The sequence below is a fragment of the Bos taurus genome, chromosome 22, assembly GCF_002263795.3.
Source record: "Bos taurus isolate L1 Dominette 01449 registration number 42190680 breed Hereford chromosome 22, ARS-UCD2.0, whole genome shotgun sequence".
Classification (NCBI taxonomy): Eukaryota; Metazoa; Chordata; class Mammalia; order Artiodactyla; family Bovidae; genus Bos; species Bos taurus.
In genome coordinates this window covers 30,951,378-30,978,706 of record NC_037349.1, presented here as the reverse complement: position 1 = coordinate 30,978,706, position 27,329 = coordinate 30,951,378, and the positions used below count along the sequence as shown (strand labels likewise).

General features: G+C 39.3%; 1 long non-coding RNA gene and 1 other non-coding gene across 2 annotated transcripts in view; one reads left to right on the top strand and one right to left on the bottom strand.

The window, feature by feature from the left end:
- The window catches only part of LOC104976682 (uncharacterized), a 692,169-nt gene that overhangs the window by 554,662 nt on the left and 110,178 nt on the right, over nt 1-27,329 (top strand). The gene's annotated exons all lie outside the window — the stretch shown is intronic.
- On the bottom strand, nt 742-848 carry LOC112443538 (U6 spliceosomal RNA). The gene has a single exon (XR_003031950.1). It is a non-coding gene; the product is annotated as a U6 spliceosomal RNA (small nuclear RNA).

The window sequence follows — 27,329 nt, the reverse complement described above, 5'->3', positions numbered from 1 at the left end:
TTGCTTCATTTGCTATTATTTTCTCCCATTCTGAAGGCTGTCTTTTCACCTTGCTTATAGTTTCCTTTGTTGTGCAGAAGCTTTTAAGTTTAATTAGGTCCCATTTGTTTATTTTGCCTTTATTTCCAATATTCTGGGAGGTGGGTCATAGAGAATCCTGCTATGATGTATGTCGGAGAGTGTTTTGCCTATGTTCCCCTCTAGGAGTTTTATAGTTTCTGGTCTTACATTTAGATCTTTAATCCATTTTGAGTTTATTTTTGTGTATGATATTAGAAAGTATTCTAGTTTCATTCTTTTACAAGTGGTTGACCAGTTTTCCCAGCACCACTTGTTAAAGAATTGTCTTTAATCCATTGTATATTCTTGCCTCCTTTGTCAAAGATAAGGTGTCCATAGGTGTGTGGATTTATCTCCGGGCTTTCTATTTTGTTCCATTGATCTATATTTCTGTCTTTGTGCCAGTACCATACTGTCTTGATGACTGTGGCTTTGTAGTAGAGCCTGAAGTCAGCCTGGTTGATTCCTCCAGCTCCATTTTTCTTTCTCAAGATTGCTTTGGCTATTCAAGGTTTTTTGTATTTCCATACAAATTGTGAAATTATTTGTTCTAGCTCTGTGAAGAATACCTTTGGTAGCTTGATAGGGATTGCATTGAATCTATAAATTGCTTTGGTTAGTATACTCATTTTCACTATATTGATTCTTCCAATCCATGAACATGGTATATTTCTCCATCTAAAAAATATGGAACGCTTCACGAATTTGCATGTCACCCTTGCACAGGGGCCATGCTAATCTTCTCTGTATCATTCCAATTTTAGTATATGTGCTGCCAAAGCGAGCACTAATGTGTATTTAAAAAGACGTTTAAATTAACAGAAATATCTCTTTTCCCTGAAAATATGTATATTTCTATGGCAGTTTTACAGACTTTTGGCATTTAGTAGAAAGGCATGGCACAATGTCTTCAGAGCTTTGCCTTGTGCTTTTTCTGCATGTACTTGAGTCATTGTCTACCTCACTTTGAAGTAGATCTTCTATTTTTCCTGGCCCCAAAATCCATTCTGACAGACAGTTTGCAACATATTAATATTAAAATCTAAGAAATGTTTTGAGTTGCACTAAATTGAAATCATGAGAATTTTGCTATGAAACACCACACAAGAAAAAAAATTCTCTTTGTTTAGAATGAAATTATCTGATTTAAGTCAGGTAACTTCCCTGTTTCCTTTGTTGTTCAGTTGCTCAGTCATATCTGAACCCCCTGGACTGCAGCATGCCCACCTTCCCTGTCCATCACCATCTCTCTGAGCTTGCTCAAACTCATGTCCATTGAGTTGGTGATGCCATCCAACCACCTCATCCTCTGTTGTCCCCTTCTCCTCCTGCCTTCAATCTTTCCCAGCATTAGGGTCTTCTTTTTTTTCTTAATTAATTTATTTTTTAATTGAAGGATAATTGCTTTACAGAATTTTGTTGTTTTCTGTCAAACTTCAGCATGAATCAGCCATAGATATACATATATCCCCTCCCTTTTGAACCTCTCTCCCATCTCCCTCCCCACCCCACCCCTCTAGGTTGATACAGAGCCCATCAGGGTCTTTTTTAATGAGTCGGCTCTTCGCATCAGGTGGCCAACATATTGGAGCTTCAGCATCAGTCCTTCCAATGAATATTCAGGGTTGATTTCCTTTAGGATTGACTGTTTGATCCCTTTGCAGTCCAAGGGACCCCCAAGAGTCTTCTTCAGCACCACAGTTCCAAAGTATCAATTCTTTGGTACTCCCATTCTTAGACTCATTAGAAAAGACCCTGATACTGGGAAAGATTGAAGGCAAGACTTGAAGGGGTGGCAGAGGATGAGATGGTTGGATGGCATCACTGACTCAATGGACATGACTTTGAGCAAGCTCCGGGAGATAGACAGGAAAGCCTGGTGTGCTGTGGTCCATGGGATCTCAAAGAGTCAGACAGGACTGTGTAAACAACAATTCATCCTTCAGTTCAGTTCAGTCGCTCAGTCATGTCTGGCTTTTTGTGACCCCATGGACTGTCACGGTTTGCAACAACCCATCCTTAGGGGTGGTCCCAATGTCACCTAGTTAACATAATAAAAGATACCTTAATAGCTGTCTTCACTTGGAAAATTCCAAGGATTTTAGGAACTCTGAGCCAGAAGTGAGGTTGAAGACCAAATAGAAGTTTCTTGTTATAAATCACAGTATTACACTACCCAACTACTCAACAGTTAAGGCCACTTTATTCATGTTAGCAGTGTGTCTTCCATGTTCCCAAAGCAGCCTAGAGAACATTATTATTGCCATAATTTCTGTGTAGCAAGTTCGCTTTCATAGATAGTTACATCACTATTGTTGTTTCGTCATTATGTCATGTCCAACTTTTTGAGACCTCTTGGAGCATAGCCTGCCAGGCTCCTCTATCCATGGGATTTCCCAGGCAGGGAATACTGGATTGGGTTGCCATTTCCTTCTCCAGGGGATCTTCCTGACCCAGGGATTGAACCTGGATCTCCTACATTGTAGATTATCTCTGAACAACCAGGGAAGCCCTCTTTATATCATGATCATGCTAATTTGGTTATGTTTTCTTTCTGGGATTGTGACTCACTTTACACCACTTGGAACAGAGAAACTAAATATATAAAATGCCGTTAAAACTAAAATTGAAAAGAAATATTTTTATTAAGTCATGTTTTCTCCATTCACTTAATGTCAAAATAGTTTCCCCTAGTGCTTCCCACTAGGCTATGGACTTTGGGACAACATTTCTGTCATTGTTTTCTGCTTATATCTTTCTTCCCATTACTAGGCCAAGTTATTTGATAACTACTTCTAAGACATTGTACTGAGCACCTGTATATATTTATGATTAAAAATTACAAGAAGAAAATTAACTGCAGATCTTGTAGAAGTATAACACTGATATAATATTCAAACAAAGAGAACACTTTGAAACTAAGAGAGAAATCTTGAAAAATACATTGAAAGAAATACTTAGAGTATAAGAAAAATACACAAATTAAGAGTATAAGTTTGATATTTTAGCTTCATCATGTCAAAGAATTTTTATTGCAAAAAAATTTTAGTGTGTATTATTATACTAGCTAGGGAAGTATTTATTAGATTTTATTGAAGTATAGTTGATTTATAAAGTTGTATTAATTTCTGCTGTACAGCAAAGTGACTTAGTTTTAGTTTTATATATATACATTCTTTTTCATATTCTTTCCCATTATGGTTTGTACAAGATATTGGACATAGTTCCCTATGCTGTACAGTAGAACCTTGTTTATTCCTCCTATATATACAAGTTTGTCTCTGCTAATCCCAAACTCAAAATCCTTCCCTCCCCTACCCCACCCCTTGGTAGCCACAAGTTTGTTCACTGTATCTGTGAGTCTGCTTCTCTTTCATGGATACATGCTTTTATGGTGTATTTTAGATTCCACAGATAAGCGGTATCGTATGGTATTTGTCTTCTGGCTTCTTTTGCTTAGTATGATCATTTCTAGGTCCCTCTATGCCGCTGCAAATGGCATTATTTCATTTTTTAATAATATTCCATTGTGTGTGTGTTTATCATATCTTCTTTATCCATTCATCTGTCAGTGGACAGTTAAAGTTGTTTCCATGTCTTGGCTATTGTAAATAGTGATGCTATGAACATGGGAGTGCGGGTATCTTTTTGTATTATGGTTTTGTCTGGGAAAACCCTAGGTATTACAGTGAGAAAAACAACAACAACAACAACTAAGAAAGGAGTGGGCTTGAAGATAATAGAAGTCTATTTCAGCCTCATAAAAAATCTAAAGCCAGTGTCTCAGATTGGCAAATTACTTTCTTCTAAGAGAGAATTTAAGGACCCAGGGCTCCTTCCACCTTGAGGTTCTGTCATCAGCAGAGTGTGGCTGCCAACACCGCCATCTCAGGTTGCTCTGTCACAAAATGGTATCAATCATGGAGCCTTGGGCATGAGAGGAATTTTATGGACTAGTCCTGGGAGTTATAGGTATTATTTCCAATCTCATTCCATTGGATGGATCTCAGATGAATGGCCATATTTAACCTCAGAAGAGGCTAAAAAATACAGTCTAAGAAAAAAGAGGAAATGAGTTGAATATCTACCTAGTCATTCTTTACCATAAATATAATCTAAATTTTTAGATTAGCTTTATTTCTCTAAAATTTTTCAAGCTGAAACTTAATATGTGTATCATACAGAGCTTTTTATCTATAATAATACTTATTATAATAAAACTCCTAATAGTGGTAGCTGTAATTATGCTGACCCTTGATTACTTATTACTATAGTGCTAAGTGTCCTATAGAAATATATCACTTAGTCTAAAAGTCTTTAAGTCTGTGTCTCCTTTACTTCCCTGCATGTAGGATCATGGGTACCATCTTTCTAAATTCCATGTATGTGCGTTAATATACAGTGGGAAAAGGTGAGGGTGGGATGATTGGAGAGAATAGTATTGAAACATGTACACTACCGTATGTAAAACAAATGATGAGAGCAAGTTCGATGCATGAAGCTGGGGACCCGAAGCTGGTGCTCTGGGACAACCCAGAGTGATCAAAGGGGGAGAGAAGTACGAAGGAGGTTCACACGTGGGTACCTGTGGCTGATTCATGTTGATGTATGGCAAAAACCATCACAATATTGTAAATTAATTATCCTCCAATTAAAAGAAATAATTTAAATTACAAAAAAGAATTAAAAACATCTATCACTTAAATTTCATAGTATCCCCCATGAGGTAGATAGAAGTTCAGGTAAAAAACTCAGCGAGCTTGCCTGAAGTTGTGAATGATGCGGACACACAAAATGGTGAGACTTAAATGCACGGAAAGTTGCCATTGCATCTCAACTGAAAACAAAACAAAAAACACCTGAAGCTTTGTCATTATCAGCTTCAAATTTTATTCATATCAGTATTTTTCTCATATTCGTCTTCCTAAACAAATTCCTCTATAGGATGATATGTTAAAGTTATATATTTCCATTCCAGTTAACTTGCTTATTTGAGAATCTAATGTGATGGGACAAAGATGTTCAGTGAATCAAAACTCCCTGTCCTTCGTCTTTACTCAGTACTCCCACTCTATTCCTCACCACCTAGACGTTTCCAACACAACACTTTATACTGCTATGTTCATCCTATCGTGTATCCAGATATAGTCTAGTGTATCTAGATGTAGTCAATGGAAAGAAAAATCAGGACGTTATGTGGAATTTCCTCTTAGTACACAGAGAAAGAAAAAAAAAGTTGAAAGTGGGAGTAAGAAGACAGTGCTTTAGTAGATATGGTAGCTAGGAGAATGTTGATGGAAACGCTTGAGACTGGACAAAAAGAAGGTTGATAGAAGCAGCTTTCAGGAGAAGGAAGAAATGAGAATTTTTAAAAGTCTTTATTGTAAATCATTGATTGAATCCCTTTCAGTGGTGTGCAAACAGTTCAGAAAAGGGTGGTAGTTACTTTTCACTTGTGTTGCAATTTATGGTCTGTTTCTTTCATTGTGGCCCCAGAATGAGTCAGATGAGACCCTGGGTTTTATTTGGGTTATGCGAGGCCATGGCAACACCAAATCTTAGAGTTGGAAGGAATCTTAAAGATATGCAGTCCAATACCTCTCCCATTGCAAGAATGCATCTGTTCATCTAAAACAAAAACAGAAAACTCCCTACCACCATTTCAGTGGGTTTTAAGGTAAAATATTTATTTCCTGATGAGGCAGATCATAACAATTCTTCAGATATTTAACTACATTCATTACCTTTTCTGCAAGGGTTGTTTTCTTTGATGTAGTGAGTAGAATTGTTGTTGCTAAGTCACTAAGTCATGTCTGACTCTGTGACTCGGTTGACTGCCCCTTGCCAGCCTCCTCTACCCTCCACTGTCTCTCAGAGTGTGCTCAGATTCATATCCATTGAATTGGTGATGCTATCTAGCCATCTTATCCTCTGCTGCCCCTTCTCCTTTTGCCTTCAGTCTTTTCCCCAGCATCAGATTCGAATGTACTTGGACCTTAGTCTTCACCCTATCTACCAAGGCACCCTTTGGATTAGATTCACTTCCAAATACATTATTCCTGATTTATTCCTGATTTTTTTAGGCTATATTTAACACTTTTTGAATTTTCTGCTGCCCTGTATATCTGCAAGAATGTAAAATTAGGAAACAGATGGGACACTCAAAATAGGATAACTTAAGAAAGGTTTGTTTACAGAGGGAATTTTCAAAGGTGTGTATGTAGAATTACTATTACTAGGACTGGAAACGTTCTAGATGGTACCACCCTAGGCCTGAGGAAACAGGCAGACAAGCTCATTATCAGAATGGGGAAGGAGAGAATTGTACAGAATGAACCACCTGGAAAGAAGCAATTATCTTCTGCAGAATTACACTGTCCAGGGATTTCTCTGGTGGACCAGTGGTTAAGACTCTGTGCTCCCAATGCAGGAGGTACAGGAGCAATCCCTGGTCGGGGAACTAAGATCCACACACTAGGCCAAACACTTTAAAAAGGTACATTGCCGAGTCAAGGCAACTCAGAACGAAGAAACCAAGAAATCAAAAATCAGTAGATGACCTCACTCTCTTCACTTCCACCAAGCTTCTGAAGGGGGTCTCCACTGATTGAATCCAACCAGAAGTCAAAGGACTCATTGTCAGAGCAAAGAGCAGATGGTCAAGTATGGAGGGAAGGATCTAAAGAAAGAAGTAGAAGATATCGGACATATTCCATAGCATTATCATAGGTGTCCACCAGAGTAAAAGCTGCTGCTCTGCCCTGAATGAATCAGGGTCATTCAAGCAGTTGTGTCACTCTAAGTGTTTGCCCCCTGCTAAGCAACAAACACTTCTTCCCCACCCCCATCCCCTGTTTATTAGAAGCCGGATAGTATAGAAAGACTTGCCAAAAGTCATCATAATTCAGAACTTACATATATATGGTTATGATGTCTCTGACATTTCACATACTTAAGCTTCTTGAGTGTCCCATACTGAAATTGAGCCTTCCAGTGAAAAGTGGCATTTTAGAGTCTGAGCATGGTGGGCTACCACAGGCATTGACACTGCCTATTATAACAAACAGGTCTGAAAAATGAAAGCTCCTCATAGAGGCAGATTGCTTTGTTCTTTGTACAAATGAAAGGGGAGAGATGGTTGGGTTCCAAGGGAGGAACAGAGAAACAGGCTGGGGAGTTGACCCTGGAATTGGCTTCTTGCCATCCCTCTTTTAGCTTTCTCTAGCAAGCTTTTTGCCAATATGCAATATAATAGACCTTGGTGCATACCTGATGCTATGCTGGATAACAGCCCAAGGCTTAAGAAACCTAAGCAAAACATGTAAAAAAGCAGAAATATTTACATTTATTAAAAAGATCTTTCTGAATAGTGGTGCTTTTTTTTTTTATATAACCAAGATCTTTATTTATAAGTGTGTAGGAAAATGTACTCTTTCCTTGCCCATCCACTTACTTTAAAAGCATAAATAAAGTCAAATGAAATAATCTCATGAACCTCATGAACCCATTATACTGCTTTAAAAAGGAGAAGAAAACATTGCATCAATGAAGCTGAGATGATTTGGCCTTTATCATCCAATTTACTTTTATAGAGTTTCTGAGATTTGGCTGAAACAGTTGCTTTCATTTCGGAGATGCCTTGATGCCAATGTTGCCTGGTCAGTCGCAAGCACTTGTAGGCCGAAAAGAAACATGTGAGTTCCAGATGCACTTTGGGCATGTTCAGTGCTCAGCTCCTAGTGTTTCCTCACATCAAGTATATTCTATTTTTGTGTGTGTGTGCTTCTTTTCTGAGACTAATTTCAATCTCGTAGTAATCATTTATTTTAGCAAAATCAAAAGACTTAAGATATGGTACGTTTAATGCTGAAAAAGAAATCTGACAGCTATTTCCATGATTAGATAGGGAGTGGTATTCAAAGTCACATTTCATAAGACCTTGCTCTAGTTCTGTTCAGATTCAAGTCACAATAGTAATGAGAAAAATGTCATCAGACTTACAAGGAGAGTAAAATAGGTTCATACCCAAAAATGAACTCCAGTAGAAAGCATAGCAAATTGGGATGCTAGTCACCAAATTTTATTCAAATCTGAAAATAAGTAATTTTTATGTTAAGCATTGTTGGAAAGGCATGGGAGACAGATGTGGACGTGTCAATGTAAAATCATGGTTGATAGACACCAACGAACGGGAGCATAAACTTCAGTTAGCGCCTGTCGGCAGAGAAGCCCAACAGTGCCTCCAAGGACCTTAAAGGTTAACAATAAAATCTCAAATTGAATCCTCATTTTCAATGTGAGCCAATCTGTTATAAAACAATGAATTGGCATGAACGTACCAAGGCCAATGAGTACAGTTAAGGAAGAGCCTGTCAGCGTAGCCATACTTTATCACCCATGCAGAGAGTAACTCTCCATGACATTAAGGATGCTCTATTTGATAGAATGTCACAGTTAGTTGACACTGGCCTTATCCTGGATCGTAGATTCTCTGTCACATCCTGCCAGTTGAAAGCAGGACCTAATGATTACAGGGTTTTACCTTACAAGCCCTGATGGGAAACCAAAGCTGAGTTTAGCTGTATAAATTACTGCATAGTGTCAGGGTTGCCAATGGAAAGTGATTGATAGAGGAGCTGATCGGCCATATGGAAGAGAAGAAAGTGAAAAGGATTGTGCCCTGATCTTGAATACCAAAGCTTATAATCCAATCAAACCAAAGGAAAATGCTTAATAAGAGTTTCAAAGACTTTTGAGGCTAAAGATCATTCTGTCCTTTGGTGACTTGAATGGATCATCTCTTTTTGGACACACGGCAGATAGCACCCCCAAATATACATAAGTTCAGACTAATTATTTGTAAAGCATATAATTACATGAATATGTCTTGTCTGTTATGTGCCAGGCATTGGGAACCTAGGGATGAATCTAGAGGTGAATACGATCAAACAAGCACAATTCATGGGATTTATTCATAAACCGAATTTATTCTTGTGTCCTACTGTCTCGATAAATTCGATCAGTAGGCAGAAGCTTTCAGAAGAAGAATCAAATAAAACTCAGATTCTCTCATGCCTTTTCTGATGAGTAGTAGGCCATGCAAACTAATAATTTAAATGTCCATTCTCAAGTGTTAGTCAGGTAACCGTTGCTTTACATCTGAAGCTTCTGCTTCTCCAGTTTGTTCTTGATGCAGAAAGGAAGCCTGGAGGTGAGGAAGGCATTGTGGTCTGCTTCTTTCTTTCCCTGTCTTAAACTTTTCCCCTTCTAACTTAGTTCCCTAAGCTCAGATTCAGTGCAACAGACTTGGAGCAGGGAAGGGAGGGAAAGCATTAGTTTTCTCGGCAGTGATTTAAAGTTGACACTTTCTCTTATGGCTGTTTTTGTGAGTTCTAAACAGATGCCCCATCTGTAGTCATCTCTCTCCTGAAGCTTCTTTGACATGATGAATGCACTTCAATTCCAGTTGATTGCTTCTGACACCTTCTCTACCTCTTAGACATTCAGAGGTCCCCGTGCCAGCTTCCTTCTACTGAGTTGCCTTTTTCCTTTGGGGGGCCCAAGGCAGCTCCTATACACATACAACCTCTATCAGGTCCGCCTAAAACAATCATTTCTCCTTTGCTCTGATGACATTTAGGAGACTAGTTCCTTCTCAAGCCACAAGCTCTATGGCTCTCTTCTAATGCCATAGAATCCTTCTCCCAGACTCTTTAATTTTTAGATTTTTTCAGGTTGTTTCAGATATCATTCTTCTGTGCATCCAGGAATCAGATGATCTGCGGGGCTGAAGTTTTCATGGTTTTCAGCCAGCATTCATTTGGCCCCGCAGTAGATATTTTTGGTTGTCGCAGCTAGAGGGTTGTTTCCAGCATTTTGTGAGTAGAGTCCAGGCAGGCTACTCAGTATCTCACAATGGGCACAGTAGCCCCCAACCTACAAGCAAGCATTGACCAGCCCCACATGTCAGTACTGCTGAGGCTGAAAAATTTACTTTCTAAAAGATTCTTATTTTAAGTTTGTTCTTTATTTTTGAGGAGACTAGAACTATCAAGATAGAAACATAATATTTCTGACACCTTATCAGATCCTTCTGTTAATTAATTCATCGACCATTTATAGACCTGCTTACAAAATGTCAGGCACTACTATCTGGACTTTAGTAGAAGAGTTCTTCTGGAGTTGACACACTAGAGGGGGAGGGATGTAGACAAGAAACAAGTAAAGAAATGGTCAGCAAGTATTTTCTGCACTTGTCGTGCTCGGAAGACAATTAAAGCAGAGGAATGTGATAAAAAGAAAGGGCGTGTTGCTTTGTGTTAGGATGGTCAAGGAAGGCCTCTAGCAGAAGATTACGGTACCTGGGCTGACACCCAGTGGATAACAGGGACCCATTTTGGGGAAAGGGCATTCTAGGAAGTAAGAGGAGCTAACATAAAGGTTGTGGCTTGTGGGTTCCTACTAATCCCTTTGAAAATTCATAAACCTTTAAGGATGTGTCTATATGTATGCTTTTCATCCGATCCTCAAGAAATGACCCCTATTTAGAAAAAACACACTCCTCCCAAATTTCTTTTTCACTTACACACTTACAGTACTTCTGATATGAGATGTGTGGGTTCTCCATACAGTAAGCAATTCTCTGCAGCAACCACCTGCAGGACACTGCAGCTATAGGGTGTCCTATAATTCAACTCAGTTCTGACACTCACTGGAGTAAGTGCAGACCCCGCTACTTAAGGGTTCAATCCCACAAGACTACTTGCCACATCAAACACCAGTCACAATTAGTGCTTCTCTGAGTTCTGCAAACTATTTTAGCAAATTAGTGAGTCCCATGGCCATCTCCTTGGATTCAGCTGTTTGCTAGAATAGTTTACAAAAATCAGGGCAACACTAGAAGATATGATAAAGGATACAGATCAACAGCCAGATGAGATACAGAGGAAAGGTCCTGAAGTGTTCTGAGCATAGGAGCTCCTGCCTGTAGAGCTGGAAGGCACCACCCTCCTGGCAGGTAGATGTGCTCACCAGTGCAGAAAATGTCTGAGCTCAATACTTTTGGGATTTTCATGGAGGCTTCATCACCTAGCCAATGCAATCATTAGCTGGATCTTCATTTCCTCTCCCAACTCCAAAGGATAGGAGGTGGGGCTGAAAGTTCCAAGCTTTGAATCATGGCTTGGTTTTCCTAGTGACCTGCTCTCTTCCTAAAGCAATTGAAGAGCCCAAGAGTCTCCTTATTTGAACAAAAGACTTTCCTACCGTCCTGGAAATTCCAAGAGATTCAGGAGCTTGGTGTCAGACTCTACTGCTATCACATTACAAAATTTTTATTTTGTAAATTACAAAAATTTTAGGATATCTGTATCAGGAATCAGAGTCCAGGTCTAACTGCTGGAACAAAAGATCACTCTGTGCCCATGTTTACAAGGGTTTTTCTGTGTCAGGAACTGGGGACAGAAAACGATATGTGTGTGTGTGTGTGTCACACATACATATATAAATCTTACCTCTTATTATTTCACAGCCCTAAGTAAAGATTGTGAGTTAATCATCCTATACCTATATTCGCAGAGTAGAAATCTGTTTCTAGTTTAGAGCTCTTTCCTCTCAAAGTGTACGTTAAGTCCACATGGAAGTAAGGCCTAGTTTAGGATCTTTCTAAAATTGGGGTAAATTCCAAGTTTGGGAAACAGCAATTTATTGGACAGCCCCCCCTGTGTTTTTGTGATTCTGAAAGAAATGTCAGAAAGCAGTATACTAACAAATTAGGTACCACTGTTCTGCACCCAAGAGATGCTCCAGAGGGTATTCAGATGCTTAGAACCTTCCAGAGTGAAGAGGCAACTGCTCCCTGCTCTGTAGTTACACAGCAGAAGTCCTACCATACCACCCCACTCCTGCTGAACAATGAGATACCGTGGATTGCTTAAAAAACAGTACCTAACAGCAAAGGGAATACATTAAATTAAAGAGAATAAATACCAGGAGCCCAGAGCCTGGGGAGCTTAGAAGCATTCCATAGAAAAGGTAGGGAGGAGAGTGGTGGCCGGCTGACAGGGAAGGGACAATACCGAAAGAAATGACAATATTCAGGGAGCAGGGCCAGTTTCGTTGTGGCAGCTAAGTAATTTCAAACTACAAAAGGAATTTTAGGCTTCAAAACTCCAGCTCCCAAATAGTGTTATAATTAGTATTATTTTCAGATTAAAGAAAACACCACTTTTGTGTAACAAATTACCTCCATTTTAAAAGCAAAAATAATATATTTCACTTCATAAAAAAAATGCCCAAACGGAAGCATTCTTACATTAATTATTTCACTCTATTCAAAAAGCATATCCCTGCTTGCTTTTTATTATGCCTTCCAGCTCCTACTTTGAAAAACATGTTAAGAAGCTGGAAGGTATTTTTTTAAAAATGAAAGAGAAAAAAAAAAGAAAAAATAAATAATCTTTGAAGCAATTAGAGCCAAAATACAGAATACATAAATATACATGTACATATTTCTTTATTTGCCCCCTAGATTTAACTCCCATTTTCTCCCACCTCCCTTCTTGGCACCAGAACATGAAGCATCTTTCTTTTCTTGAGCTTCAACAGCAGGCAAATGTTTGCCCCAGAATTGAGTCAGATTCTCTTCTGTGGATTGATTGGCAAGAGTTTTCATAAAGGGGGTGGCATCCCCTGAGGGCAAATACATAATTTTCCTAATGCATTCTTTCTACCACCACTGCCCCACCCCCCCAGCCTAGGAACCTCAGTCTATTTCTGAACCATCTTGTCTGAGAGTAATAATTAGCAGCACATTGCAAAAGACAAAACAGCGTCGTCATTGCTTCGTGGGGTCTGTAGTCGCTCTTGTAAAATTACCAAGAATATAATTTTACTATGGGAACAAAGAACGTATGTAAAGTAAATATTGTTACAGTTTTTAGAGTTTCAGGAAAAAAATTATTTGAATATTATATAAAACCACGGGAAATAGAGTTTAAAATGGATGCTCTTGGGTGCTTCTCTTTACTTGGTTTACTGTGGCTGAAGTGAATGTTGTCATTTTCTGGGAAGAAAGACAGAGCGCGGGCCTTTCTAAAGGTAGGAAATGAAAGCACTGACATTTAAAATACCTGAAAATTTAAGATAGCCACCCCCTGCCCCCACCCTGGCAGTGTAGCCTCAATATCTAGAAATCAGTCTCCAAGTGAAAAACAAGTATGCTTCCATTATTAGCAGACTTTCATACAGAAATATTTCCAATTATATTAATATTAAAAATGATCTTTAAATTTAATGTCTTTAATCAAAACCAGTAATAAAGTGAAAATAAATGTGTGATGATATTACATTTTTGTGCTGTGATTGAAATGTTGACAGTACCTTGTACATACGCCTTAAGAGAGGCTTGCTTCTTTTTACCAGATTTGGAAGAAGGTGCTGATCTGATGGTAGAGCCTAGCCTTGCCCGAAGGCGATCAGTGGTGGGGTTTTTTGGAGACCAGCCTCCTGACAGCATGACCTTTCCAAAAACCTAACTCTGAACCAGAAAGCCTCAGTCCTGAGCTTTAGCTGGTGGGTTCCAGTGGCTCTCATCAGGCACAAGGCAAAGCTTCCAGATTCAGATTTTAACCCCAGTGCTGACAGTGCTGGCCATCTGATTAATCATCCCACAACGCATTAGACAGAGCAAATTAGAAGTGAGGGGTGGGGTGCCCCAGAGGCAAGGACAGAGCAGCAGATGTGAGAGACAGCAAAAAGACAAAGCAGTAAAACTACTGTATGGTAATTGATGGTCATTAGGACAAGCCTGAATCATCAGGAATAGCTCAACTGTGCTCTTACGCTCTGCTTAAGAAAGAAGAGTGGACCAGGAGTCCCCGCCCTGGCTGAGTATCGGAATGGATACGATATTCTGATTCAGTAGGTCTGGGGTGAATGTGCCCAAGAACATGCCTTTTAATGTGAGTGTCAGAGAATTTGAGTTCTGGTCTTCCAAATGATATTTGGGAGCCTCTCAGTCATAGACAAGGAAATGATATGGCACACAAAGAAATTCCCAAGGTCACATAACTAGTAAGTAAAAGAACCAGCGTTCCAACTAAGGCCAACTCTAGCCAGGTTCTTCCAGGTTTCCTCTGAATCTTTCTGCTCATTGGAGCCTTACATTGGCTTGACGTAAGGCAGGGCTTCTGAATCTGCTAACCAGTGGTCCTCAAAATGAGTTACCTGGAAACTTGCTAGAAAATGTACATTCTCAGACACCACCCTAAACTTGTGAATCTGAAACTGTGAGGTGGGCCCGGGGTGGCAGGGCAGTATTCTTTTCAAACAAGCTCTCAGATTCTGGTATACCCTAAGAGATTCTAAAAACTACTATACTGACTCACTTCAGATGTCATGTAAGTAAAATTAAAATAGCAGGAGGCATAAAATATTTTATTTGGCAATTCTGAAGAACATTCAAATTTCTTGGTTTCTAGAAAGGGTCCCTGTGTCCCCAGAACTGTCTTTTTGTACATTTCAACCTTCAGGTGGGAGTCTCTTTCTCCATCCAAGTATGAGGTACACCCTTATTCTTAAGTCCTTTTCTTCATCCTGCCTCTTTCACAGGAAAACAAAACAAACCAGAAAGAAAAAAGAAAACAGAAACTTAACTCTGGAGTGACATGATCAGAAAAAAAAAAAAAATGAATTGGAAGGATATCAGATAGCTCATAGAATCAATCAGAAGGAGAAAAGAGACCAACAGATTGTCAAGGAACTGATAATATGTCTGTTCAGAGAACACATCAGGAGTCACACCTCATGACACTCCCATTGGTACGGGACGTTTATCCCTACCACTGATGGATTCATAGCTTTGCCATATCACATGAATAATCTCCAGGCATTCATGCCTTTTTGCATCACTCACTCAAGATTCAATGTTCCAAGAGAAAGCATCCAAGTGGCCAAACCTAGTTGGAATCCCCAAGTTCCTGTGGCCAAAGGGCAGGGAGTCAGATTCTGTGTGTGTGTGTGTGTGTGGGGGTGTTTATCTACTGTGGACCCCTAGTACCTGACCCAGAGGCCCAGAACATACAGTCCCTAAAGATCACAGAGAACCAGAATTTTTAAAATCACACGAACCTTGAGTTCTTATTGTTTCATTCATGCTTTTCCTAGTGGAAATGAATTCAAATATAAAGGTTTTCAAAATCTTTGGGATGGGGAACTGATATGCTTTTTTTTTTTTAGCTATTTAGTGTGCTGCTAACTCCATAATCTTTCTAATCATGGAAAGGCAAACTGTTTCTCATCTCTGAGAATCTATGCCTACTTTCAAATAAATTAAGGATCACTATGTTTGCGAAAACCAAGATCATTCCCTTCACAATTGATGATTCAATTTAATTTTAAATGGTCAGTACATGAATCATCTGAGCATATCATCTCTGCTTCCTGTTTGTTTATTTATTGGGGAAATGTTTTGGAGAGCTTCTTTGGGGCCAGAAATAGGGTATGTGTGTGTGAAGAATATAACAGTGCCAAAGTATACATACTCTACCCTGAATATGTGTCTAGTCTAAGTGTTTATTTAGTAGTATGTATTTTCCCTTATATCTTTCTTTCAATCCGCGTACATCGGAGCCTTAGGTTGGCTTGACTCTCAGGATGGGAGGGGTGGGTAGTGATGTCACATGATTCTATTAGTTATTCAGGCTGATCTTGGCTCCCCTCTCTTTCTACTCCTTACGATCTTCTCTCCAACCATGCACAGGGCAGACAGTAAGTGAGAATACATGCTGTTGCTAAGTCGCTTCAGTCGTGTCCAACTCTGTGTGACCCCATGGATGGCAGCCCACCAGGCTCCCCCGTCCCTGGGATTCTCCAGACAAGGACACTGGAGTGGGTTGCCATTTCCTTCTCCAGTGCATGAAAGTGAAAAGTAAAAGTGAAGTTGTTCAGTCATGTCCAGCTCTTAGCAACTGCATGGACTGCAGCCTACCAGGTTCCTCCGTCCATAGGATTTTCCAGGCAAGAGTACTGGAGTGGGTTCCCCAAACAGCCATTAGTCAATAATGGATGGGTGCAAGGGTATCATCTACCTCCCTTTTCCATCGGTGAGACAGCTCTGAGGCTTCAGTTTTGCGCTGACTCCAAGGGTTCCCCAGTAAGATTCAGCTTGTCACCCACAGTGGTCACTGCTTGATAAGGTCCACTTTGCTGCCTGTCTCCTCTTCCCTGTCTTCTCTTCCCTTCTCCTTCCCATCATGTTTCCTGGGACTCCTTCCCAGGAAATAACCCACTCCCACTGGAATCCTCATCTCCAGGTCTGTTTCTGATGGAACCCAAACTAAGACAGAAGTCATGAGCCAGAGAGATTAGAAAATCGCTAGTCTAGGCGCAGACAAGCCAAACAGAAATTTCACTTCTCTCCCAGTGGGGTCAGTGTTCTTAAAGACATGAGCCTCGAGATCTTGGGAAGACACCTGGGAAAGGAAGGAAGGTGGAAATGACATCCAATCAGTACGATTAAAAAAAAATCTTAAAGACTTTACCAGGTTAAAACAAACAAAACAATACAAAAACAAAAAACACGGAACCCAAATCTCATAAATGTTTTCAGTCTCTCCTCTTCCCCTAATGTCATTTCCTAAAGTCAAACCCTCAGCAGAGGGCAGAGGAAATCTGCAAGCATTATTTATGTTTGATGAGGGAGAAAGTGGCATCGGGCCTCGACAATATTGAAAGGCAGTGCCTCATCCAAGGCTGAGCTTTGTGAGACGCTGGGGAGCTGTCCTGCCGAGCCAGTGACAAACCAGCCGGCAGAGCAGGGATCTGAACATTACATATTAGCTTGCCTGCCTGCTCGATGCTGAGTGGAGTCTAACATGATAGGAAGTGTTTGTTATATTATTTACTATGTGTCTCTAATCTAACCTTTTTATGTGGATGGGCTTCCTACAGAGTGAGGAGACAAATCTACTCCCAGAAGAGATGATACAAGCATGTTAGCTGAAATGTTGAATAACAGAAAATTCCTTTGAGTTTCTTGTGACGTTCTAATCCACCACGATGAAACTTTCATGTTTTGTCAGCTATTGTAATTTTGCTTTCATAAATGCAATACAAATTCTTCCTGTGCAAGTGACTTTCTCGTGTAGCGGTAACTTTCAGGAAAATTCTACTATTGTGATTTTAGATGGCATGTGTTTTTAGGAGCTCTATAAAACACACACATGCCTAAAAGGTTTATATTTTAATTCCTTTCATTTTAGTGAGCCGTAGACAAGTTTTAGTCTGCATTTTAAATAATTGACTCCATTATATTTGATAAAATATAGGTTAGTTCTGAAGGCAATAGGTAGCACTTACAGAAAGAGCTTTTTTTTTTTTTTTTAATCTTTTAAAAGCTTGTAAACTTGAAATAATTTTCTTGCCCCTGTGAGGCAAGTAAGAAATCCCAGAACTACATGCTTTATGAAAGGAAACTGAGGCAGGGAACTAAGTACAAATTGTGAACATTAACAGAGAGGAATTTAAGGGGCAAGGGATCTCTTTCCAGTGGAGCAAAAGTAGCTGTGTGGTACACACTTCTCAGCAGCATTTGTTGACATAAGGGGAAGCATCCAGGCTTGTAATAATTGCAGAGGTTAGAAGCTGTAATTAAAACGACTTAAAATTAATGGATGGACTTAGAAAGATTTATGTGCCCTGAAATAAAAGTACTTTCAACTAGTTGAGATTTATATCTGGGACTTGTCAATTTCATGTGTGGGTGTGTCATTTTTAAAATGAGGTAAGTATGTAATTATTCAAGTGGACAAATACTCTTAGTTTCTTAAACTACTGGTTTATATCAAAGCAGGACAAAAGAGGATCATTTGGACCATTCTATTGTAGGTCTCTACTCTGAGCCATAATTATCTTTTGAAAAATGGCTCTATCTTACCCATGATAAACCATTAGAATTCCATCAAACCAGTACCTTGGGAGATTACAGACTGCTCTGTTATTTCCCGGTACAGGAATATGGTTTCCTAATTTTCTTAAACGTAATTCTCTTAGTTTTAGAGGCTTGCTCAGAAAAGACATAGAAGTGATCAGCTGGATAGTATAAGGAAAATAAAAGGTTTTTCTCTCAAAGACTAACATGTCATAAAGAGGAGGATGTAGATATAGGATAGGAAGGTGGAAAGTGAATGTTTTGGACACAGAGAGCAAAATGGGTGGGAATCATTCACATTACCAACAAGAATAACTATTGTCCAGTGGTTTTCTAACCAGATTTCGTTTCTCCAGCTATTCTCTAATTTAGATCTCATTATGTTCTGATGAACCACACTTATTTATTTTCCCAGGCCAGATAAACTTCTCTTTGGTGTTGTAAACATTTTCTATATACTGGTTCCTTAAAGGGTTTTTAAAAGACTGTCTTAAAGGATGAACCTGTTGTATGATCCCAGCTTTCAAGTCTGTGAGATGATGAAGAATTGTTAAGATTGTTAAACTTTTTAAATGTATTCATTATCCTCTAGCTTTTATTGCAAAATCAAAACTCACACATATGTAAATGTCTTTACTTGGATCACTTAATGGCAAACATTTTATGATGTTAAATGTATATGAATAGTAATGCTGTAGAAATTAAAGAAGAAAATCCTTACCCCCTCCCCCAATTAAGAAACATATTTTCCAGATGGAACCAGGTGGTTCAGAACCAGACTGGTATTTCCGGTGAGGCTGCGTTGGAATTGTGAGTGCAGGAGTAATCACGCCTTACTAAAAGAGAGAGCTATCTTCACATCTCAATTTGCATAATTGATCCAGTATGAAATAAGTCCTGTAGCAGATGAGCACTCTGGGGATCCCTTGTCTGTCTCAGCATGCTCCATGTCTGGGAGGCGTTAGCCATCAAATAGACATGTACATGTATCACCCTTCCGCGTGGCTTTCCTGGGAGTGCAAGAACCTTCTTAAACTAATGATAAAATAATCCGAGACATAAAAATGTTTCTTTTGGACAAATTTGACATGTTACAGTGATGGAGTGTTTATGACTCAGAGTCACCCTCACCATGGCCACTGCTTTATTTAGAGAAAGCAGGCAGTGTAGGGAGGCAGGCAGCTGCAAAAGTTTCCTACCAAGATGAAAGTCATGAAATCCTTACTAAACATGGCTTGGCTATCCATGTTGAAATGGGTCTGGATTCTTGGGGCTTTGGCTTAGAGAAGCTCCATTGTCCCTGTCTCTCGTTGGAATATTTTAAGGTCAGGTTTCAGTTCAGACACAAGCAGGTGGAAATCTCAGTAATGAGACGTGGTTATGTTAGCCTGACTCTGCTGTTGGGAAAACGCCATGGTGTTGGTTGGTTTTCATTTTCAATGAAGCTATTTATGGTACATGTTTAGAAACCAGAATCTTGTAGGACAATGGAACCAATCAGACATACACAAATGTACAAAAAAAAAAAAGATACTCTTTAGGAGCTTCCTGATCATGAATGTTTGTCCACACACTTTGAAAGAGTTATACCAGCGATACAAATATAAAATTGCCTAGCAGCAAATAGAGCAATTAAATTATTTAAAACGTAGTTGTGATACACTTGTAAATGGTAATGAAAATGACTTTGATGTACACAAAATTAAGGTATTCATCTGGAGCCTGAGAAAATGATGAAGTGAGCCAAGGATGGAAAATGCATGCCTAGAAGGCATGGATCTCCACCCAAAACAAGAGAACAACGGTGATGAGAGGGTCACTGAAGGGTGGAGAGACCAGAGGCTGGCCTGGTGTGAGCAAAGGCCAGACAATGCAGGACATTACTGGCATATGAGAAAAGTGTAGAAGTTATCCTATAGGTAATAGAAACAGACTGCAGAAGTAAAGCAAACAAGTCTTATCAGATTAGCCTTTTCGAAAGAGTTCTGCGTATGCAAGGTAACTGTAATTATGGAGAAAGGAAAACAGTTGGAGAGTGTTTCTAACTGGAGTGACTTGGTGAAGAGTGATGTCATCCAAGGTCTTAGGTAGGAAGAAGGGAAGGTTTCAGGAGGGAGGTACTGGTTCACTTTGGATCTGATAAATTTAGAGTATCCTTGGAATTTCCATGTAGAGATACACAGCAATGATTGACTGCACATGGGGAAAAAAATCAAAGGAAAATATCGGGAATATTGACTGAGGACTTCATCAGAATTGAAGTGAGAGCCGATTAACATGAAGGGGAAAATTAAATGATTAATATCTGTTGAATACGTAAAACAGTTTCTGGCTCATAGTATGCTCTAAATAAAGGTTTTCTTTTCATGATTACACTAATGATACTTGCCCATGAAGTTTCTTTCCTTGAAAGAACTTAAGTAGGTAAATACATTTTCAGTTGTGTGTTTGCTTGGTTGAATAACTTTCCCATTAGAGTGCAAACTTGAGGGCAGAGGCTACGTCTCCTTGAATTTTGGAATTATTATTTTTTCTTTATTTTGAAATAATTTTAGAGTCCTAGAAAAGTTATAAACATTGTACAGGGTATTCTAGTATATTATTCCCACATTTTTCCATGAGGTTAACATCTTATATAACCATAGTACAATTATTAAAACCAAGAAATTAAACCTCATAAACAATACTCTTAACTGAACCATAAACCTTACTTGGATTTCCACGGTTGTCCCATCAGTGTCCTCTTTCTGGATCAGGATCTAATATAGGCTTCTACATTGCTTTTGGTTGACCTATCTCTTTAGTGTTCTTCACACTGTGACAATCCCTCAGTCATCCTGTGTCTTCCATTACCCTGACACTTGTGAAGGTCCGTATACTCTCCATTTGTATGTCTGGTGTTGTCTCATGATTATAGTTATGGTTTTGGCAAGTGTGCCACAGAAGTGATGTCATACCTTAAGAATGCATCCTATCAAGGGTACATAATGTCTATGTTTCTAATTATTGGTGATGTTCACTTTGATCTCTTGGTTAAGATGATCTCCTAGGTTTTTCCACTGTAAAATTATCCTTCTATTTTTAGTCATCATCATGTTTTCAACTCTTAACACAATGCCTGGTATATAGTGGGTGCCTAGTAAATGTTTGTTCATGAATGAATGAATGAGTGAATTCTGAATGACTAAATTTCTCTCCTCAAAGTCAGGCAGCTGGGCAATGCCCTGTCTTTCTATTTGTCCAAGCCAGCACATCCCCTACTGATAGAGAGGTCTTTGTTAATTTCCAAGATTTTTCCCTGCAAAGAGCAAGTCGGTACCTCACTTCTCTCCTCTGTGTGACATCTAGACAGTACTTCCTAAATGTACAGATTTATCATTATCCTTTCGTGGAGATGAGACTCCAATTCACTCTGTCAAGGATACCAAACAGGAGTGGCTGGGATGAGATCTCATGGTTCTGGCAGTCAGGATCAGAAGAAGCCAAAGGTCAGCTCTGCATTTTTTTTCTCTTTGAAATTTTTTTTTTCCCCATGGTGGTAAGGGCAGAGTCTACATTGCAGGAATTCTCCAGTGACAAAAAGTTTATAGGCATGAGCTCCAGTAAGCTCTGTAAGGCTTTTACAAAAATGCCTGTGCCTTCAAAGATAGTTATTATAAATGTTACACATTTCTTCACTTCCATAGTTGAAGGGGAAAATATCTACAAAGTTCTTGCCCCAAATCCTAATTTACTCAGTAATTAATCTGAAATGAAAGCTAATTTCTTTGCTTACTCTGACAAATATTTTAGAATAAAGGAGTTGCTTAATTTTTTTTCTAAACTGACTCGCTAATCTATTTTTGATGACACTAATCTTTTCTGGCTGGAGGCAGTGGCTAAGTGGCCTCCCCATCACCGTAGTTCAACCTAGACTCCCTGGAGCCAGAGGTTCAAATCCAAGCCGGGTCACCCCAGTGGAAGGCTGATAAATTGAGTGTCTGTGATGTAGTCCTGACAGGGCGGTGATCTTTCAGCAGAACCCTTGAAAGCTTAAGTTTTCTCTGAACATTAATGATCCCCAAATAAAATAGACCACAGTATCCAAAGCATTTTTCTCATTAGTCCTCTAACCCCAAATGCATGAGAGAATGTTTGTGATAGAGGGGGAGGTTAAACGTGTTGAAAAAGACAAACTGTGCCAAACTACAGGAGATCTCAGACAGGTGTGATGGGAAGCAAGTCTGCTGGCAGCCACGTCAGCATCCAGACCGCCAGCCTCTTCACTGGCATTAGGGAAACCAGAGCCTGTGGACATGACATACACTGAAGCAGACAGGAAAGTATGTTTGGAAAGCATAAGAAACAAGTGTGTTACAGAAATACAGCCCCCATGGAAATGGTGCAAGTGAAAATGGTGAACCAGCCCCTACACTCTCTCTCTCAGTTCTGCATCCCTTTATGATCCTCACTTTCACCACCACTCACAGAGGCACCCAGGCAAGCATGGTGAGCTAATGCGTGAGCAAGAAGTGTGAAAATGTCAGTGTGGCACACCGTTTCTAACATGTGATTTAGTAAGCATGGGTTTACAGTAAGGGAAAAAAATCCAGCCAGCTTGCCAGAGACCTGGTGTGAGGAAATAAACAAGTAGGTTTCACTTCACCAGTTCCATCAGTGAAAGTGGTGCAATTTGCATTGCTGTTTCTTTAATTGTTTTACATTCTCTCTCTCTAGCTCTCACTCTCTGCCTGTCGCTCACACAAATACAAGTTTCTAAATATTGAAGAAGTGATATATAAAGACGCATACAAATCTAGTATATGCACATTCATGTGTATATTCTCTGATCTTTCTGGATATATGTTTTCTACTTGAAATGATCCACAAAATAACTGCTCCTAACCAAGAGTGTAACTAATGCAGCCGTGTTATTTATGGGCTTTGAAAGTAGCTCGTCAATTATTAACTGAATTTAACTATTCTCCCTAGAGTTTAACTCCCTCATTTATTTTTTATCCAACAAATGTTGATAAACTTTTACTCTGTTCAGTGTAGCATTCTGTTCGTTTTGCCTTTGTCCATGCTGCTTTGCCACTTTTACACACTCGCGTGTGGGTGTGCCTGCACGGACAGGTGACAGTTCATTAGATAGTAACCTTTTAAAGGGCGAGGATAATAAGTAGAGAAGAACAACAAAAATTGTTGGCAGATTAGTGGGTTCGCCTCCAAGAAAAACAGTAAAGGAATTAGATTTCCGTATTCCACTGATGACCAAGCAGAGACGTTAAAGCATATGCCAGTGACCTCTCGACTACCTTTGTCCTAGAGTCAGTGCAAAATGGAGTAAATTGTGTTTACAGCGGAAAGTGTTTATTAAAGGCATTAGGGAGAATGTTTTGGCTGTAAGTCTTATAAAAGAATAGAGCCCTGTCTTCTCTTTTCACACAGTAGATTCTTACAGTGTAAGAACTAAGGAGAACTATAGAGATTATCTCATTCATTACTTCTTCATCTTTTGAGGGGTCATCTAACCCTTTTAGAATCTAATTAACACTTACAGACTTTCCTCAGAAAAATTCACATACAAAATGTGGTATAATATCTCTATAGGGTTTATGGATATCCTCCTTAACCCCAACTAAAACTCAAGGTGATGAATTCTTGATTTCTTTCAATACTCCCATTGTATGGATAAATAAACCGAAGCCCAGAGGTTAGATAATGCTTTGGGTTTAAATGTTTCCCTCCATGAACCCCAAATTCATATGTTGGAGTCCTAACCCCCAGTGCCTTGGAGTGAGGGTAGGGTCTTTAAAGAGGTAATTAAGTTAAAATGAAATTGTTTGGTTGGCCTTAATCCAATATGACTGATGTCCTCATAAGAAGTGGAAATTTGGACGCAGACCTGTATGGAGGAAGGCAGTATGAAGATAAAGGGAGAAGACAGCCATCTGGCATCAAAGAGAGAGGCCTCGGAAGAAAGCAGCCCTGCACCCGCCTTGATCTTTGACTGTTAGCCTCCAGAACAATGCGAAAATTAGTTTTTGTTGTTGAAGTCCCTCAGTCTGAGGTACTTTATTATGGCAGCCTTAGGAAGCTAATACAAGTGATGAATCCAAGTTACTTAACTAATGGTGGAGCCAGAAGTGGGATCCCTCTCCTCAGCCTTTTTTCCAAGCCAACTCTCTTTCAGATGCTACATGTCTTTGAACAGAAACAGACCTACTGATCTTCTGGGAACACTTGTCGTCCATGGATTGTAAAATGCCTTTTGTCAGATCTTCCGAACACTTATACAAATGAGGGAAAACGCTGTGCCTCTGGTTTATTAGGCAGAGTGTACATAGTTTGTCTCTATGCTAAAATTTTTTAACTGTTCTTTATAATTGGTGAGTTCCCCATCTCAGCTCCTGAGTAAATATCTATAATACAAAGATTCTTTAGTATGAATCCTTCTATGTAATAGCTCAGAATAAGTCCTTGTAATCACTTTGAGGCACAACTGAGTATAAAAACCCATCTAGAAGGACCTTATCTTCTCACAGATGTGGTTACACTGTAGGTAGAGTTTAGTGGATAAAATCCAAACTCCAAAATATCGGGATTTGAATTCCTGGTCCCCTAAGAATTAGAGTAATAACCGTGGGTGAGTTCCCTAGCCTCTCAAAGCCTCAATATCTATATCAATAGGATGGAGCTAATAGTAGTATCCATTTTATAGTTTTGTGATGAGGATTAAATAAAATAATGCATTGTATGTGCTTAAAACAGCAGGCACCCAAAGTAAACATGTACTACACAAGAATATATAAAATATATAAATATACAAAAATAAAGTTGGTCATAGGCATGGAAAGCCTCAAACAATAAAATGTCTTTTTAAAAAATGACAAATTTCTGTTACTTCAGGTTATAAGAAGATCTTTAGGTTGTAAAGAAGTCCAAACCAGAAATAAAAAATAATAATAAATTGGATTTGCTCAAAATGTAAAACTTCTGCTCTTCCAGAGACACTTAGAAAAGTGAGAAGGGAATTACAGACTGGAAAGGTATATTTGCAAAATGCATATCTGAGAAGATACTTGTGTCCAGAATATATACTTGTGCCCAGAATCCTATGGATAGCCCACAGGTTTGCAAAACAATCAGACATAACTTAGTAATTAAACAACAGCAACATGTCATCAAGGAAATAAAAGTTAAAATCACAATAAAGATCTGCCAGGTAGCTAAAATGAAAAAGATTGACGGTACTACATGTTGAAGAGAACATGGAATCACTACATCTCTTGTTCATGACTGAGAGGAAAGTAAAATGGTACAACTTTGAGAAACAATTTTTTAATTTCTGACTAAGTCAAGACATATTTACCCAAGAGAAAAAAAAAAAACATATGCACACACAAAACCTTGCAACACAAATGTTCATAATATTCTCATCATGTATTGAATACTGACATTGGAAAGACTGAGGGACCCCAGAGAGATCAAAAGAATCTTTTGTGGTGATAGAAGTATTCTGTATGTTGAGTGTGGCTGTGTTTTATGAACATACACATCTTTCAAAAGTCAACAAATTGATACTTTAAGTAGCTGTAGTTTCTGCATGAAAATTATACCCTGATCAAGTTTAAATAACACCAGACCAGGAATCAAGACATCCAAATATGAGTCCCTATTCTGTCTTTTTAAACTATTTGCAAGTTGCAAATTTTTGGATTCAGAATTAAACAGATTATCTATAAAACACTGTGCTTATGTGAAATAACAGACTTGGATCCAATCTATTACCATTGCATGGCACAGAAATTGATGTCAGACTGCTAGTGTATAGAGCCTGGTTTTGCTGCTTCCTAGCTGTGTCATCTTAGACAAGTGACTTTACCTTTCTGTGCAGTGTTTCTTGATCTGTAAGATGAGAATATCAGAAAAAAAGAATACAGGTAACAGATTAACATGTTGCTACATGAATAGTGCTTAGCAAATTGCCTTTGATTTTACTTTCAAGGAAAAGACTCAAGCTGTCCTTAATTTACAAGGTGCTACGTCATTCTGGACCTTACTTTCTTCTCTTGTTTCATTATACTCCATGTGCACTCTGGTCTCAGTGAGCTTCTTTTCATTCTTTTAATGTACCATTATCCCTTCCAGGCCATGATTTTAAATACTATCTATACCCTGATGACTTCCCAGTTTTTCTCACTAGCCATGAATGTTCCTCTAAGTTCTAAACTCAAATAATCAACTACCTACTTGACATCTTGATTTTGATAGCAAGCAAGCACCTTAGATATAAACTGTCTTAGGCTTGGTTTCCTGAAGTAGACTCTCAATGTGGTTTTGAAAACAATTGTATTTGTGGCTGCGCTGGGTCTTCATTGCTGTGCGGACTTTGTGCTAGTTGTGGCGAGCAGGGGCCACTCTCTGGTTGTGGGCCTGGGTTTCTCACAGCGGTGTTCTCTTGCTGGAATGCAGGCTCTAGGGCGTGTGGGCTTCAGTAGTTGCGACTTCCAGCCTCTAGAACGCAGGCTCAGTAGTTGTGGTACATGGGCTTAGTTGCTCCACAGTGTGTGGGATCTTCCCAGATCAGGGATTGAACCCATGCCTCCTGCATTGGCAAGTGGATTCTTTGCAATTGAGCCACCAGCAAAGCCCCTTTAGGTGATTCCTTATAATGTTTTTCTCTTCCTCACAGAACAAACTCAGCATTGTATGCTGCTGCTGCTGCTAAGTCGCTTCAGTTGTGTCCGACTCTGTGCAACCCCATAGACAGCAGCCCACCAGGCTCCCCCGTCCCTGGGACTCTCCAGGCAAGAACACTGGAATGGGTTGCCATTTCCTCCTCCAATGCATGAAAGTGAAAAGTGAAAGTGAAGCCGCTCAGTCGTGTCTGACTCTTAGCGACCCCATGGACTGCAGCCCACCAGGCTCCTCCATCCTATTTCCTCCTCTCTGTGTGCTAGCCTTACCAATATTGGCAGCCCTCGCTGCCAGTATTCTCTTATTTTATACTTCAGTGCTGCCATAAATTTCTTTTTCCTGTTCTCCAATTGGAATTTCTTCTCCTAGCTCCACCTCTCAATTCTCCCATTTAAAATCTGGCTTAAACATTACCTTTTTTGAATCTTACTGAACTGTCTGCCCTATCCCCTCCATCTTGAGCGGAATTTCTCTGTTCAAACTAGTAGCAGCTTACAGGTCTCATTCCATTGTTCACTGCGTGTATTCTAATAACATTTGTGGTTAGAGACTGCTTTCATACAATTCTCAACATGATACCTGGCACACAATATTATTAGCAATTCTGCGTGTGCAACTTTGCAAACTCCAGTGCTTTCTAACCTTTGACAAAATTAGC